Raw genomic sequence first — 16,641 nt, 5'->3', positions numbered from 1 at the left:
CCTGGAAATGTAGTTCGGCTCTTTTTAGAGAACCGACTCTTTTGAATCAGCTCTCTAAAAAGACTGGTCTCTTTCAACTCCAAAAATTGGCCCCACAGATTTTTTTGTTGTTGCTTAAATTCGCAAGTGGGACGCTTTTAGTGGACTAGCGGTTAGCATGTTGGCCACACGGTCAGGGTATGTGGAAGATATGCATTCAAATATCTGTTTAAAAACATGCATGTTAGGTTCATTATCCACTCTAAATTGTCCATAGGTATGAATGTGAGTGTGAATGGTTGTTTGTCTATATGTGACCTGTGATTGGCTGGCGACCAGTCCAGGGTGTCTTGCCCGAAGACAGCTGGGATGAGTGGTAGAAAATGAATGAATACTGTTTTGAGGCTGTCGCTTGGCATCTTATAATTTCACCTTTTTTACAAAATCAGCAGAGGATTGAGTTGTTTTCAGCCCTGCATATGGACAACAGTATGACAGTCCTGCTTGTGTTTTTAATTAAATATAGGAGTTGTTTTGAAGCCCATCATGGAGCCCTTTTGCGTCGCCGTACTGATTACGGTCAAGATGAAGCGCTGCCAGGAAACTCCCTTCCCAGCAGAAAAGACCCGGCTGTTTAATTATCACAACTCTAATTATTGTTATGAGTGCCGCATGACCCGTATGCCATCTCATTGACCCTGGAGTCATCTATAAGGATGGAAAAGAGGCGGCGATTGTCTGCAAAAAAAAAAACGTTTGAAAGAATTGGGCTGGATGAATAGTAGCTTCACAGAGAAGAAGGCTGATATAATTAGGTGAGATATAAAAGCTATGATGGATGGCGCTACATGAAGGAGGTGAAAACTTCCTCATTTTACCTGCAGAATAGCACTTTTAGGACATTTTATCAGACGGCCAGGGCTTTTTCTCCATTGAAGACAATGCAGATTGGCTGGAAGACGGATGGAGAACAGCCCTGTTAGAAAGGCCACACTTTTTTTTTTTTTTTTCCTCCCCAAAGCAGAGAACTAGCCTAAATTTTTATATCCTTTTCAGTAGGGGCCGCACAAATTGGACTGCATCTTTTTTTCTACCCCTTTTTTCTGCACGATCTGGATCAGATCCAAATTAGTCAGATTAAGCATTCCAAAATCTTATGCTTCAAATAAACAAAAAAAAAAAACACCCTAATCATTAAAAAGTCTTATTGAGAGTGGTGTTTAAACACATTATGCTAATTTTTGCCTAGTGCACAATCTGGATCCGATCCAGACTAAATTTGGAATTGGCATTTCCACTTCTGACCCTGCAAATACACCACAAAATGAATTAATGAAATCGTATTTGACAGACATCTAAACCTGTTTTAAATTAGATTTTTTTTTTCCTGCACGATCGGGATCAGATCTAGACTGCAATTGAATTAAAATCTGATCCTGCAAATAAACCAAAGAAAATCATTAATCAAAATAGTATTTTTGAGAGAGGCATTGAAACACTTTATGCTGAATTTTACCTCCATTATTGCCTAGTCAACAATCTGGATCAGATCCAGACTACAATTGGCTTTGGCAATTCAACTTTCTTTGGCAATCCTCCCCAAAGCAGAGAACTAGCCTAAATTTTTATATCCTTTTCAGTAGGGGCCGCACAAATTGGACTGCATCTTTTTTAGGAGGGAGGAAAGTGAAGGGCTTTGTCACATTACGATGAGATCAAGAAGGAAAAAAAGACACACAGCGACAGTGGAGAAGTCCCCTCGGAGCGCCGCCGTAATGGCTCCACCAAAAAAAAAAAACCTCGGCGACGCTTACTTTTTCATCATATCTGCGGAAAATGGGATTTAGCAAACTGTTTTCCGCCGCGCACCAGAAAGTGAGACTAACCTTGATGCCTTTCACCTTCACAATACAACAAAGTTCTCCCCTGCTCGTAAAAATCAGACACAAATCACCACCGGTGTCATTAAGCCAGGATTTTATTCTGTTCATCACTCCCGGCATCCATCGTCTTTGATGGGGCGTGTCTGCGTTCAAACCAGGAAGCAGAACACCCTTGTTCATCACACTGATTCATATGCATTTCCTGTATGGTTATGCATGATCAGAAATGGATGTTTTCATCTTAACACAACCCATCTAAATCACACGGTTCTGATTGCTGCCAAATGTTTAATCTTAATCAGATCTGGATTGAAATCCGGTTTGACCATACCAGCCTCTGACCCAGCAGGTAATAATCAATCATATCAGTAATCAATCATGTTTTACGACGTTTTTAGGGTTTTTTTTGCCAATTGTACAATCTGGATCAGATCCAGACTAAATTTGGAATTGGCATTTGGACCTCTGACCTTGAAAATACACCACAAAATGAATGAATGGTATTTGACAGACATCTAAACTTGTTAAATTAGATTTGTTTCTGCATGATTGCTCCCAAATGTTTAATCTTAATCAGATCTGGATTGAAGTCCGGTTTGACCATACCGGCCTCTGACCCAGCAGGTAATGCAATCAATACGTGTCTGAAAATGTTTTGAGGTTTTTAGTTTTTTTTTTTGCTAATTGTACAATCTGGATCAGATCCAGACTAAATTTGGAATTGGCATTTGGACTTCAGACCCTGACAATACATTACAAAATGAATGAATCGTATATGTCAGACCTGTTAAAACCTGTTCAAACCTGTTAAATTAGATTTTTTTTTTCCTGCACGATCTGGATCAGATTCAGACTACAATTGGATTAAGATGCTGAGAATAAACCAAAAAAATCATTAATTAAATTGTATTTTTGAGAGAGGCTTTTTTTTTGCTTAGTGCACAATCTGGATCCGATCCAGACTAAATTTGGAATTGGCATTTCAACTTGTGACCCTGCAAATACAGCACAAAATGAATGAATGAATGAAATCTTATTTCACAGACATTTAAACCTGTTGAATTAGATTTTTTTTCTGCATGATCTGGATCAAATCCAGACTACAATTGCATTCAGCATTCCAAATAAACCAAAAAAATCATTAATTAAATAGTATTTTTGAGAGAGGCTTTTAAACCCGTTGTGCTGAATTTTACCTACATTATTTCCGAGTGCACAATCTGGATCCGATCCAGACTAAATTTGGAATTGGCATTTCAACTTGTGACCCTGCAAATACACTAAGAAATGAATGAATTAAATCTTATTTCACAGACATCTAAATCTGTTAAATTACATTTTTTTTCTGCATGATCTGGATCAAATCCAGACTACAATTGCATTCAGCATTCCAAAATCTGATGCTGCAAATAAACAAAAAAAAAATAATTAAATAGTATTATTGAGAGAGGTGTTTAAACACTTTTTGCTGAATTTTACCTCCATTATTGACTAGTGCACAATCTGGATCAGATCTAGACTAGAATTGGCTTTGGCAATCCAACTTTTGAACCAACAAATACACCCCCAAAATTATTACATATTATTTGATAGACATTACCTATTTAACTCATATTGCAGAAAAATGCAGAATCTGGATCAGATCTGGATTAAACATTAGGTTTACATTTCCCGCTTTTTTTCATATTTCAAATGCATAGAATGTATTGTGTCTGAAAAGGCTAAATCCATTATTATTTACACATAGTAAATATGTAATAAATTATTTAACAATGTTTAAACGTAGATAGATTATGAGTACAATTATTATACATTAACAGAACAGAAAATGCACAGCTCATCTACATGCAGGGCAGTTTTGGTACTTAAAATATACAGTACATACTATAAAAATACAATAATAATGCTTGTTTATGAGCATAAATCATCTTTGATTTCATGCATGATACTTTACTTTAAAGTGCGGTGCCAAAGTTGCGCTAGTAAATTGTTATTGTGCCACACTGTAGGAAAAGAAGACGTGAAATTGTTACCTTGACCCCCTCCTGCCCCCCTGCAGCCCCCTTCCGACAAATCATATTCTTTGTGAGTGCAAGAGAAGCTGTGCGTCTCTGCGAATTCACAAGGTTGTAACTCTTTTATGAGCCAGAATCAGAGGTGGAAATATCAGGCCGGGCCGTCAAAACGTGGATATTTATAGCGCTGACTTTCTGCCTCCTCACTTCCTGTACAGTTGTGTGTGTGTGTGTGTGTCGGTTGTTGTTAAACGATAAACACTATGTGTTGTGTTGTGTTGGCCCTATCATAGCACACCTATCAACTGTAAGAACATTAGCGCAACCTCTGAAGTCTTTTCATTGAAAGCGATCCTTTTGACTCACGCTGATGCTTGCCGAGGTGATGCATGGCCTCATCCGGCACTTAAGCAGCAACGGTAACATTCATTTTGGGGAGTAGGGTGGTCCTGTCCGTGAGTTGAAGTCCAATAAGAACACCGTCTGTGCTGCCAAGGCTGAAAAAACATTCATCTCCTGTGAAATCAATGACTTCCATCTCCGAGCTCAATAGCTTAAAGTAGCTCAACTTCTTTATCCGCACTTTCTTTCTAATGTAATAAGTCTGCAAACTGAACTTGGAACATCTGACAGTATTCTTAAAGTGTTAAAATACAATGTTAGCTTTCCAAATGTGCAATCTGGATCCAATCCAGATTGAAACCTGGATTGGATCCAGATTGAAACCTGATTTGATATTACTTTCAGACCTAAAACATCACTGTTTGATGGTGATATAAGTAGCTGAATGAATACATTCATTGAGATTTTCCATTCATAAACTTACAATGCACACTGAATCTGGATCAGATCTAAATTGAAATCTGAAATTTGGCATAACAGCTTCCAATATGCATATTTGAGAGAAATATCAGGATTTGAACATCTTAAAGTTGATTTTCCATGTAAACCTTACATTGTATTATGTGGATCAGATCCGGTTTGAATTTGGTACAAATTACAGCTTCGCACACTGCAAAACCAGGTGTGATTGAGACAAATCTGGATCAGATCCTAATTTAAACCTGACTACAATTACAGCTTCCTACTCTATGAATACAATACAACACAAAACACACAATATTTGATCATTTTTAAGTATCTTAATTTTACAAGCAAAACCTACATTGCACAATCTGGATCAGATCTGGTTTAAATTTGGTTTGAAATTACGGCTTCGGACTCTGGAAGACCAGGTGTGATAGAGAGATGTGATTTTTTTTGTTAATGCTTGACTGCTGCCAATTTAAAAACAAATCTGGATCAGATCCTAATTTAAACCTGATTTTGCACATTACAGCTTCCAACTCTATGAATACATTACAACACAAAACACGCAATATTTGATCATTTTTAATTATCTTAATTTTCCAAGCAAAACCTACATCTGGATCAGATCTGATTTAAATGAAACTCCAACTTCGGACAAACCTGGAAAACGAGATGTGATAGAGATGGAGAGATGTGATTTTTAAAATAAAAAAAAAACAAATCTAGATCAGATCCGAATTTAAACCTGTCTAGCATTACAGCTTCCAACTCTATGAATACAATACAACACAAAACACGCAATATTTGATCATTTTTAAGTATCTTAATTTTCCAAGCAAAACCTACATTGCACAATCTGGATCAGTTCTGGTTTAAAATTGGTTCGGAAATACCTTCAAAGTGTGATAAATATATTACATGTTTTTTGTTGTTTTGGTTAAATTTTGATGGCTGTCAAATTTTCAATTTGAACAAATCCAGATTGGAACTTCATTTGACTGATTTGATGACAGCTCCCAAGCATACAAACACAAAGTACACCCCAGCTAATCAGGATCGTATCTGATGAGACTTGACAGGTAGAACTGTGTGACTCCTGGGTTAGCTGTTTGCGGCTGATAGGTGTGAGAGGATTGTCTCGCCTTTATCTTCACAGCAACTAACACGTGAAGAAGCTGTGAAGCGATACAATGAGCTGAGACCTTCTTAACGCACAAGAAAGTTGCTCTATAATTCCTTTTATTGTGACACCTCTGACATGACGCTGTCATCATGACACAAAGTATCGAACGCTTACTGTTAGGTCGACTACTTGTACTGGAAAAGAAAGTATCAAGATACTCAAAGTTTTTCTTATAATTAGTATGGATGGTATTTAATCAACAATTGTAGTAACATAATTTGAATCCAGATTCTTTTGGAGAAATATAAGTAAGATAGGCTGAAAATATATTAATGTGCTAACTTCACCAGTCATTGGGAACTGAAGATATTTGCTCAATTTTGCTAGCTAAAGATAAAAGCTAAAACAAACACATAGTCTCACATATACAGACAAAAATAAAATAATAAAAAAGGACTGCACCATAATAAGACCCGCTTACTTGTAGGTATACAGGGACTGCAGATATGCCATGCACTGGCAAATAAACGAAAGCAGAAACACCATGAAAAAAGCGGTTCAAACAAGGGCAGTGGCGAAAGCTGATTGGTCCAGGACTCCAGCTTCTTACACAATCTTGAGTGTATAAATACACGGCCGGGCAGGGAAAGGAATAGTGTTTTTTGCAGCTGCGCCGTAATAAGACCCGCTTACTTGTAGGTATACAGGAACTGCAGATAAGTCATGCCCCTGCGAACAAACAAAAGCTGTAACACCATGAAAGAAGCGGTTCAACCAAGGGCAGTGGCGAAAGCTGATTGGTCCAGGACTCCAGCCTCTTACACAATCTTGAGTGTATAAGTACACGGCCGGGCAGGGAAAGGAAGAGTGGTTTTTGCAGCTGCGCCGTAATAAGACCCGCTTACTTGTAGGTATACAGGAACTGCAGATAAGCCATGCCCCTGTGAACAAACGAAAGCTGTAACACCATAAAAGAAGCGGTTCAACCAAGGGCAGTGGCGAAAGCTGATTGGTCCGGGACTCCAGCCTCTTACACAATCTTGAGTGTATAAATACACGGCCGGGCAGGGAAAATTAAGGGTGTTTTTTGCAGCTGTTCTGTAATAAGACCTGCTTACTTGTAGGTATACAGGGACTGCAGATAAGCCATGCCCCTGCGGTTCAAGCAAGGGCAGTGGCGAAAGCTGATTGGTCCAGGACTCTCCTATTACACAACGGGCAGGGGAAAGAAGGGTGCTTTTTGCAGCTGTGCTGTAATAAGACCCGCTTACTTGTAGGCATACAGGGACTGCAGATAAGCCCACACGCTTAATCCAATTGTAGTCTGGATCTGCTCCAGATCATGCAGGAAAAAATGTTTAATTAATTCATTTTGTGGTGTATTTGTGCTTTTTGCAGCTGCGCTGTAATGAGACCCGCTTACTTGTAGGCATGCAGGGACTGCAGATAAGCCCGGATGTCTGTATTCCGTATTGTTGCCAGGAATAAACGATCTGGTTCTTATTCTATGATTTGGTTCTTGAAGATTACCTTATCTTTTATTCGAAACCCACTTAGAGTGGGATTTCTACAGAACCTCACTCCATTAAGCAGTCTCTGTAGTAAATACACTATGTTTGAGAAAGTAACTCTTCTACTCCTGGAGCGTTGGACACAAAAGCGTGAATTTATTTTATTTTTCATTTTTTGGGTGTGTCTTGTGCACCTCTTCCGTGTTTTCTGTGCTATAAATTTTCTAACAAATACACCACATGGTGGTGCTGTTATTAAACTTCATCGGTCAGAAGGGAAATAGCTGCAAAAAAAAAAAAAAAACACACCCACTGTAACTTTGTTGTATTTACTCCAAAAAATAAATTTGGTACACATCTTTTAAAGGACTGATAAGCACATGTTTGTGAAGTTTGAGCAAAATTGGTTGAAAAACACTGCTGCCATCAAGGAAAAACGCCTTTGCAGGGATGAATGATACCACCGGTCATTTAGGCAGCGAGAAGAAATAACAATGTTGACAAGCGCACAGTCTGACACCACCCAATACGGATATGATATAGTTCACCTCCCATTGTTCACGTTTATTTAGATGTGTCCATCAGACGGCTGGCAGCCTCCTGCTTGTGCACACGGGGGCGGGGGGGTGGGTGCAACAAAACAGTGGCGGCGGTTTGCATCTTAGTCGTCTTTTTTGTCACAAAGGAGCTTTGATTTCCTCCTCCATAATGATTTGAAAGGGATGCCTATTCCTGGCCTCCATTCATGTACATCCCTGTGATGAGGGCAACACACAAGACAGGCAAATAAAGAAATAATAAATAGCAAGCTTGCCCTGATTGCCAGTTTGATTATGTGCATTGATGTGGGCGGCGGACGGTGTCCAAAGGCGAGGGGTCTTTCTTTACTGTTCACTTTATTAAGCACACCTGCTAGGTGATTTTTTTTTTTTTTTTTTTGTACGGCTTTTAGTGCAGAATACATGAAAACTACAACAAAACTTTGCACAACTGCTTCCCTGACTTTAGTTTTGATATATGTATCGGTTATTATCAAGTACTAGCGCAATCACATCTCATTGCTTCTGGTGGTAAGAGCAGCCATAAGTATGAATACATATCATATCAAGGCACTTTTTGTTGCGTATGAAAATGCTATTCTCTCTTTAGCTGGAGATGGAATCTGTCGTCTTGTGATAGGGGGAGAATATAAATGGCGGTCAGCATTGTGAGCTCGTCTGTGAAGGACGAAAGAAGAAAGAGATCTATGTGTATTGTCTTGTATTTTTACCGTTAAGCCTCAAGAAGCAGCCGTCGGCGTCAAGGAGCATTGTTTATTATTTGAAAAGATTGAAACCTTTTTTATATTTGAGTGGTTGGGAACGGACTGAATCTTATGTTTCGAATGGCATTAACATGGTTATTTATGATTTTATTTATTTTAATTGCACAATTTAAATTATTTTAGGTTAATAGTAATTATTATAGACATAATTCTACACATTTTTTCACTATCAAATATACAATAACCACAAATATATATATATATATATATATATATATATATATAAAGTGTTTCAAATCATCAAAGTTAATGACAACAAAACTGACCACAAAATACAGGTTTATTTTTGTTTTTATTTTTTTATTTATATTCTTTAATTTTTTTTTTTATTTTATGTGTCCTGTCTAAATGCAGTTTTTAAATGAAACTTATTAAGGGAGAAAAAAAAACCCTCCAGCAAACCACAGTGAGAGCCATTATCCACAAATGGCGAAAACATCAAAGAGTGGTGAACCTTCCCAATAGTGGCCTACCAAATAAGGGGTCACAAAAGACCCCACAAAAACATTCAAAGAACAGCAGGCCTCACGTGCATCCGTGAGGTCAGTCTTCATAACGCCACCATAAGCGTTTGAAGATCTTCGAAGACCTTGTCTCAGTTTTGCCGGGAAAAAATCTTGATCCCCAAAACTTTTGAGAAAATACTCTGTAGTCTGATGAGACAAAAATTGAACACTTTGGAAGGTGTGTGACCAAGAGTAAAATATGGTGGTGGTAGTGTGATGGTCTGGGGTTGTTTTGCCTAGTCAGAGTCCGGACCTGAATCCTATCGAGATACTGTGGCATGACCTTTAAAAAGGTACTTCATGATGGAAAAACCTCCAATTTGGCAGAATGACAACAATTCTGCAAAGCTGAGTGAGAGACTCATTGCAGGTTATCTCAAACTCTTGATTGCAGTTGTTGCCCGACCAGTTATTTGACCAGTTTGACCAGTTATTTGACAACAATGACAACAATTCTGCAAAGCTGAGTGGGAGACTCATTGGTCGGGCAACAACTGCAATCAAGAGTTTCAAATAACTTGCAGTTATTTGACCAGTTGTATGACAACAACAATTCTGCAAAGCTGAGTGGGAGACTCATTGCAAGTTATCTCAAACTCTTGATTGCAGTTGTTGCCCGACCAGTTATTTGACATCAACAACAATTCTGCAAAGCTGAGTGGGAGATTCATTGCAAGTTATCTCAAACTCTTGATTGCAGTTGTTTCCCGACCAGTTATTTGACAACAATGACAACAATTATGCAAAGCTGAGTGGGAGACTCATTGCAAGTTATCTCAAACTCTTGATTGCAGTTGTTGCCCGCCCAGTTATTTGACCAGTTTGACCCGTTATTTGACAACAATTCTGCAAAGCTGAGTTGGAGACTCATTGCAAGGTATCTCAAACTCTTGATTGCAGTTGTTGCCCGACCAGTTATTTGACCAATTTGACCAGTTATTTGACCAGTTTGGCCTGTTATTTGACAACAATTCTGCAAAGCTGAGTGGGAGACTCATTGCAAGTTATCTCAAACTCTTGATTGCAGTTGTTGCCCGACCAGTTTGACCAGTTATTTGACAACAATGACAACAATTCTGCAAAGCTGAGTGGGGGGCTCATTGCAAGTTATCTCAAACTCTTGATTGCAGTTGTTGCCCGACCAGTTATTAGGTTTGGTGGCAATCAATTTTCCATTCCTGCATTTTGTATTCAGTTGTGTTGTCATTGAAAGGTCTGAAACATTGAAGTACCCGTTCATGGTTCCCCGGCGACACACAGTTAAATTGAAACCAGGATGAGTGTGCGTTGGGTGTCTCTCGTCTACAGCTGACTTCATCTCCATGGCGATAGCTGCCATTCCCGTCTTACAACATAAAACAGACAAGAGGAGGTTGAACCCCACAAGTGGACTTAAGTGAATAGATGAAAAGAGCCGATGTCAGTGACAGCTGCTTGCAATATTTGCATTTTGGGCCCCTTTTAGCTTGTTCCAACTCCATTGGACAGCATTTAAAAACTCCTAAATGAAATGAAAAGCAGAGTAGTGAAACCTAAAAATTCAAATTGAGAAAATCGCAAAAGGTGAAGACACGTGTTCAAGTTAGATTTCCAGGTATAACAAAAATAAACAAGCCAGCATGAACTCAGAGCGTCTATATTTCACCATAATGAGTATTTTATTCAGACTTATTGCTTGCATGTTTCATTTTTGAGTGGTTCCTTCTGCTGGAGGCGGCACTCAATTCCGAAGTACTCCGTGGAACATCCCCGGGCCCATTGTTGATTGAAGGCTCTCGAGCCCGGACCCGGTTTGTTTTGATGTAGTGTTGCTCAAAGCTTGCCTGCAGGAATTAGACCTTTTGTAGCCCCGTTGCCTTGAAGGGCTCTCTCGTGAAATAGCAGCAAAAGTTTCTTGCCGCACAGCGACGGACACACACACGCAAACGCTTGTAGAACAAGTGTGTATCAGCAGGTCTTGACGGGCTTTTTATGCTTTTTTAGCCTTGCACGGAGATAAATAAGATCAACACAAAGCTAGCAAGCAGGCTGCTCCCAGGAGAGCTGTTTGCTCACAAAGGGATGATGAGCATTCATTTGATGAGGGTTCATGTTCGTCGTGATCCCAGCCACTGCCTTTCAGCATTATTTTTACAAGTTGTACAGCCGAAACTTTTAAAGAGCACCGAAAAAAAAAAAGTGGCTAATAGGATCTTAATAGCTAAGGAAGGAACAAAGTGGTATACGTGCTCATAAAAGCACAACAACATAAAACCTAAAGGGATTATATTTTATTTATGGTAACATGGGATTTACCATAAATGCTACTGTTTTTGTTTCATTTTATTTCTGCAATGTGCCACGGGCCAGTTAAAGACAATCTGCAGGCCACAAAGGGTCCGTGGGCTGCATTTTTGACACCGCTGCTCAAATTAATGCCTCTAACAGCTGTGGCTGAAGGCAACCTCCTGAGATCATTCATTTTCTACCGCTTTTACTCATGAGGGTCGCGGAGGGTGCTGGAGCCTATCCCAGCTGTCTTCATGCGAGAGGCGGGGTACACCCTGGACTGGTCACCAGCCAATCACAAGGCACATATAGACAAACAACCATTCACACTCACATTCATGCCTATGGACAATTTGGAGTCGCTAATTAACCTAGCATGTTTTTGGAATGTGGGAGGAAACATTCCTTAACATTCATTAAACTTTCAGACCGTTTTAGTGTAGTAAATACATCTGCATCTTATACTTTTGATGATGTGTGTCTTTATTTGAGGAGCCCAGAGAGGGGCTAACGTCATTGCAGCACCCAACGAATGCGTTGCTCAGATGCAATACAGTATGGGAAAACTTTAAAAGAGTTGGGTTTTTTTAATATTCATATTGGTACATGTTTGTATATTTGAGTGGGAAGTTGCTGTATGATGACTTTAGTGACTGTTATATTGTTATATACAATATTTCTATACACTATACTGTTATATACAATCACAGGGCACATATAGAAAAAACAACCATTCACACTCACATTCATACCTATGGACAATTTGGAGTCGCTAATTAACCTAGCATGTTTTTGGAATGTGGGAGGAAACCGGAGTACCCGGAGAAAACCCACGCATGCACGGGGAGAACATGCAAACTCCGAAGGTGGAATTGAACCCTGGTCTCCTAGCTGTGAGATGTGCACGCTAACCACTCGACCGCCGTGCAGCCCCTCCTGATATTGTTTATATTTTAACTACCGTATTTTAAGTATTATAAGTCGCACAAGGCCAAAAATGCATAATTAGGTAGAAAAAAACATACATAAGTCGCACTGGAGTATATAAGTCGCATTTTTTGCAGGTAATTTATTTTAACTACTTGATCAAAACAGACATTACGTCCTCTTGGAAGGCAAGTTCTAACAATAAAAGAATATAGAACAGGCTGAATAGGTGTAAGATATGCTAACACAATGCTAACAGCTACACAAAAATTAAACATGAACAGAAAAGGTGTCCAGTCTTTATATAACATAAATAGGTTTTTTCATTTATAAGTTGCAGGACAAGCCAACATATGAAAAAAAGTGTGACTTATAGTCCGGAAAATACGGTAACACTGTTGCATTTGTCTGTTTTATTTACCTCTGCATGTACTTTAAAATGTTACACTGTTGCACTAATAATTGTACTCCCAAATCCACTAAGTTTGCACCTTAATACTATTACAACATTGGTTCTGTTGTGCACTATATCAATGGTAAAAAAAAATGCATATGAATGCAGTTATAATAACTCATTCCAAACAGCAAGAAGCTGGGAAATGTCAGATTTCCTGCTTCCCCCCTCCCCCCTACGTCTGAACTTTCTGATTTCCCAGTTGTCTTGAATGCAGCGCCACTCGAAGCCCAAATAAGCGATGCAAATTCAAAAGTGATGTTGATGACATTTAGCTGAAACCCGTGACGCTCCAATACATTCGTCTTATGTGTGTGTGTGTGTGTGTGTGTGGAATCAATCCAAAAAGTTCACACCAAAGATGGCGGCCGCCGCGTGCTTGACCGTTGACCCGACACGCAGCCTTCAACGGTGCCTCTTCGACGCCACCCCCCACCCCCCTCCCCCTGCGCTGCGTCGTTGGCATTTACGGGAAACAAACCTCCACGGATGACTTCCCCGAGATGAAATGTTGACTGTGTGTGCCGCCAAATAAACACTCAAGGACGCAAAAATTGCAATCATCACGCCCCCTAATGCGGCGTCCATGGGCGCTGATGGACTCCATTAATAAAAGACCTTTTGGCGCTGAGCGTGTTACATACGTACACTATAATACTATATAATATTTATATAATATTGACTCTAAAGCTGCACTTATTTAATGATATGTTGACATTTTCAACAATAATCCTGCGCTAATGCAAAGAAAATGTTGACAATGGGTTCTTGTCTTTGCTCTATATTGTGACAAACACAAACGTAATTATCTGTACACAGTAGCAGCTTACTCAGGGAAAAAAAAGGAAAGTAATCAAACCTGCTAATTGTTATTTTCCTGGGCTGTTAATTAGGTAGACACTTGACAGCAATTGATGGAAATGAACACAATGCATCCTTACAGGGAGATTTTCCTCGCCTCTGTCGGCTAAGTGGAGTGTTACGGCCTTGAAATAACTTTTGGTATGAATTTTACAATGACGAGTGGTTAGCACGCAGGCCTCACGGCTAAGAGACCCCAGTTCAATTCCACCCTCGGCCATCTTTGTGTGGAGTTTGCATGTTCTCCCCGTGCATGTGTGGGTTTTCTCCGGGTTTTCCGGTTTCCTCCCACATTCCAAAAACATGCTAGGTTAATTAGCAACTCCAAATTGTCCATAGGTATGAATGGGAGTGTGAATGGTTGTCTATATGTGCCCTGTGATTGGCTGGCGACCAGTCCAGGGTGGACCCCACCTCTCGCATAAAGACAGCTGTGCTCTGTGATTGTATATAACAGTATAGTGTATAAAAATATTGTATATAACAATATAAGTCACTAAAGTCATCACACAGCAACTTCACACTCAAATATACAAACATGTACCAATATGAGTATATATTTAAAAAAAAACAACTCAAGTTTTCCCATACTGTATTGCATCTGAGCAACACATTCATTGGGGTGCTGCAATGACGTTAGCCCCTCTCTGGGCTCCTCAAATAAAGACACACATCATCAAAAGTATAAGATGCAGATGTATTTACTACACAAACAGTCTGAAAGTTTAAGGAATGTTTCCTCCCACATTCCAAAAACATGCTAGGTTAATTAGCTACTCCAAATTGTCCATAGGTATGAATGTGAGTATGAATGGTTGTTTGTCTATATGTGCCCTGTGATTGGCTGGCGACCAGTCCAGGGTGTACCCCGCCTCTCGCCCGAAGACAGCTGGGATAGGCTGCAGCACACCCCGCGACCCTCGTGAGGATAAGCGGTAGAAAATTAATTTTACACTGCTGCAACATTTCGAAACTATTATTAGTGGTTGGTCGGATCTTTGAAGTGAACAAGCAGTCGTTTTGTGTGTGAGTTTCCATCCATTTTCTATGTCTTTCTATTTCCTCACTAGGGTCAGAGGAGTATGCTGGAGCCTATCCCAGCAGTCTTTGGGGGAAAGGCGGGGTACACCCTGGACTGGTCGCCAGCCAGCCAATCACAGGGCACATATAGACAAACAACCATTCACACTCACATTCATACCTATGGACAATTTAGAGTGGCTAATGAACCTAATATGCATGTTTTTAAACAGAGATTTGAACGTATATATCTTCCACATACCCTGACCGTGTGGCCAACATGCTAACCGCTAGGCCACTACGCGTCCTGCTTGCGAATTTAAGCAACAACAAAAAATCTGTGGGGCCAATTTTTGCAGTTGAGAGACAGCTCTTTTTAGAGAGCTGATCCTAAAGAGTCGGTTCTCTGAAAAAGAGCTGAACTTCTCATATTGAGTGTACATTTCCAGGTCCAATTGATAAATTGGGATTGGGAGAAACCAAATGTTATGGCAAGATACTTGGTTTTCTTACCAGGAAGTAAATGTAAGAGCTCTTATGAGTGTCCCACAGTCCAGGTTTCACTCTATATTTACAAATTAAAAAGTAATATTTTTGCTCAACAAACCTAAACAGTCCTGATCCGGTCGTCTGTCGTGCTAGTATGCATCAAAAGAAAGACGCTTGCCTCCGAAGTCCTAGATCAGACTCTCCTTTGTCTTCATCTGTGCTGCTTTGTGTCTGGGGAGGACTTTTAAGTCTCAGCGTGTGCTGCTAATTGAGGTATAGTGGTGTGCTTCGTTAAGACTGTTCCACTTTATGGACATCACACAGGTGGGACTTAAAGGTTTTTTTACTTGTCACGTTCACAAAGCACCGAGACGACTCGCTCTTCATTCAAACATGGTCAGCGGACGTTTGTTTTGTAGAAGGTTTAAAATGATGATGTCTGATCCTTCACCTTTTTTTTGCTATTAATATATCCTGGGAAAAAAAAAACAGGATGGAAAGCGCTTTCTTTTTTTTTTTTTTTTTTTCCCCTGAGGGTTTCACATCATTTTGTCCTCGGCAATTTCTCAGAGGACTTAAAAAAGAAAAAAAAGCAATCAAAAGGGACTTATTCGACAGGGGAACGTGACCCCAGCGCTCGCTGTTGACATCCGCAAATGTAAAAATCCGTCAAAGCCGTTTTTTATATCAGCGGTGTGAAAACTTGACTTGAAAAAATGTGCTTTACTATCACAAATGAAAGGTTTCCTCTAATAAAAAAAAGCACATTATTTATGATGTTGTAACAGTAATACAGTATGATTGGTTATGAGGCTTTTTTTATTGTTTATACAGGCTTCACTACATATCTTAAAATAAAGCCTGGAGCCCTGCCCGCTATCCGTCAGTCAGCTACAGACTTGAAAGTCTATGTTTATATTTATGTAAGTTTATGTTCTTTCAGCCAACAGGAAATCCTAGCAAATGACCAAATGTCCTCTTTTCCTAGGACATATTCCTTTTTTTTTTTTTTTTGACCCCCCAAAATTTTTCGAACTACTGTCTAATGCAGGGGTCTCAAACACACGGCTCGCAGGCCAAATGTGGCCCGCAGGACACTAGTATGAGGCCCCCGCCTTGATATGAAAGTTTAATGTTATGATATGGATGCTGTATGGTATCATGTACCCAGAAAAAATGATTACGTTTGATTAATGTTCATGTTAAAGGTTAAATAACTGTTAATAGTTATCCTCCCTATCCGTGTGGAAGTGGTAAGTTTTATATGGATGCTGTATGGTATCATGTACCCAGAAAAAATGATTACGTTTGATTAATGTTCATGTTAAAGGTTAAATAACTGTTAATAGTTATCCTCCCTATCCGTGTGGAAGTGGTAAGTTTTTGGCTTTTTTAAGTTTAAAGGAAATAACTTGAAGGCTACCATTTAGGTCGCTAGCTCTCTAGTTTGCGAGTTAGCATGTGTCTCAAG

The 16,641-nt window shown here is 39.5% G+C and overlaps 1 protein-coding gene across 2 annotated transcripts in view; it reads left to right on the top strand.

The window, feature by feature from the left end:
* Positions 1 to 16,641, top strand: part of LOC131108714 (cadherin-7-like) — a 124,061-nt gene that overhangs the window by 35,787 nt on the left and 71,633 nt on the right. The window lies entirely within an intron of this gene.

The sequence above is a fragment of the Doryrhamphus excisus genome, linkage group LG7 (assembly GCF_037039965.1).
Source record: "Doryrhamphus excisus strain RoL-2023G ecotype Guam linkage group LG7, RoL_Dexc_Guam_v1.1, whole genome shotgun sequence".
NCBI classification, from domain to species: domain Eukaryota; kingdom Metazoa; phylum Chordata; class Actinopteri; order Syngnathiformes; family Syngnathidae; genus Doryrhamphus; species Doryrhamphus excisus.
The sequence above is the reverse complement of the archived record's forward strand: the minus strand, read 5'-3'. Positions and strand labels throughout refer to the sequence as shown.